The sequence below is a fragment of the Herpailurus yagouaroundi genome, unplaced genomic scaffold (genome assembly GCF_014898765.1).
Source record: "Herpailurus yagouaroundi ecotype Mexico unplaced genomic scaffold, PumYag 28, whole genome shotgun sequence".
Taxonomy (NCBI): domain Eukaryota; kingdom Metazoa; phylum Chordata; class Mammalia; order Carnivora; family Felidae; genus Herpailurus; species Herpailurus yagouaroundi.
This window is the reverse complement of record NW_024412376.1, coordinates 164,842,835-164,844,672: the sequence shown is the minus strand read 5'-3', so window position 1 is coordinate 164,844,672 and position 1,838 is coordinate 164,842,835.

Sequence of the window (1,838 nt, the reverse complement as noted above, 5' to 3'; positions counted from 1 at the left end):
GAAGGAAGGAAGGAAGGAAGGAAGGAAGGAAGGAAGGAAAGAAGGAAGGAAGATGGATGATGGATGGATGGATGGATGGACCAAAGGAAGGACAGAAGGAAGGAAGGAAGGAAGGAAGGAAGGAAGGAAGGAAGATAGATGGATGATGGATGAATGGATGGATGATGGATGGATGGGTGGATGGATGGATGGACCAAAGGAAGGAAGGAATGAAAGAAGGAAGGAAGGAAGGAAGGAAGGAAGGAAGGAAGGAAGGGAGGAAGATGGATGGATGATAGATGAATGGATGGATGCATGGACCAAAGGAAGGGCAGAAGGAAGGAAGGGCGGAAGGAAGGAAGGAAGGAAGGAAGGGAGGGAGGGAGGGAGATGGATGGATCTGTCACATTGAAAACTCCTAGGGATTCAGACTTCTAAATGACAACCACTGAAGCAATTTGGCAGAAGGGAAAGAGCACTGAGTTGGGAGTCAGGAGGGCCAGGTTCCAGTGTCAGCTTTCCACTGACTGAGCTTCAAGAACTTGGGAAAATCCCTTTCCCCATGGGCACCGCCATTTCCCTCCTCGGCTAAATGAATCTCGTCCAACCCAACCAACCTTCACATCCTCACATACGGCGACTTCTCCCCTACCTCCGATCCTGCCCTCCGACCACCCTCAGCTCTGCCCCACGTTTCCAGTCACAAGTGCACTCCAGAGAGGCAGAACTTCGACTTGTAGCCAGGTGAAGAGGTTGGCAAATGCTCCTCCCAAAAGTCAATTATGAAACCACGCAAATTGACGAAAACAGCCATTTCCACACGCTGGAAATCATCCAAGAACAGGCAACCATCGAAGCAGTGTCCATCCTTCAAGCAGTGTCCGTCCTTAAAGACTGCTGCACTTCAGGTAGGAACCGTGAGCGTCTGCACCACGCGGGCCCCAGGCTCGTCCCTTAGCACCCTCCCAGCTGGGAAGGCCGAGGCTCTGCGGGGAGGGGTGGCCATGGGCACAGCAGCTGCAGTGCCAGGGGTAAAGGGACTCGCTCAGTTTGGAGCAATGGGTAGCATCCACGCCTACCAGCAGCGACAGTGGAAATGACTGGCCCAGAGGCCGTACAGAATGGCTGAGGCTGTGTGCCCCTGGAAAGGGCCCAAGCCAGCCACAGACTTCTGACTGACCCTAAGGCCATGTGTGTGGACAGAGGAAGTATGAACAGCCCAGTGAAAAGCAAAAGCCAGGCAGACCTGAAAATGCCTCGATTTTGAACGTGCTCCTCTGCCCACACAAAGGTCTTTGATCGAGGATACAAGGTTTACTAACTCATGGTGTTTGAGAATACTTCTGATCAAATACTGGCCGATCTCTAAGTGAGGCAGACACGGGTTCAAAGGCCATAAATTTAAAAACAACAACAACAGGGGCACCTGGGGGGCTCAGTCGGTTGAGCTTCCGACTCCAGCTCAGGTCATGATCTCACGGTCCGTGAGTTCGAGCCCCGCGTCGGGCTCTGTGCTGACAGCTCGGAGCCTGGAGCCTACTTCGGATTCTGGGTCTGCCTCTCTCTCTGCCCCTCCCCTGTTCATGCTCTGTCTCTCTCTGTCTCAAAAATAAATAAACGTTAAAAAAATTAAAAAAAAATAAAAATAAAAAAGGTTTATTTATTTTTTATTTATTTTCAAGAGAGAGACCTCAAGAGGGGAAGGGGAAAAGAGAGAGGAGGACACAGGATCTGAAGTGGGCTCTGTACTGACCGCAGAGAGCCCAACAAGGGGCTCAAACTCACGAAGCATGAGATCGTGACCCAAGACGAAGTCAGACGCTTAACCGAATGAGCTACTCAGGCGCCCCTAAAATGTC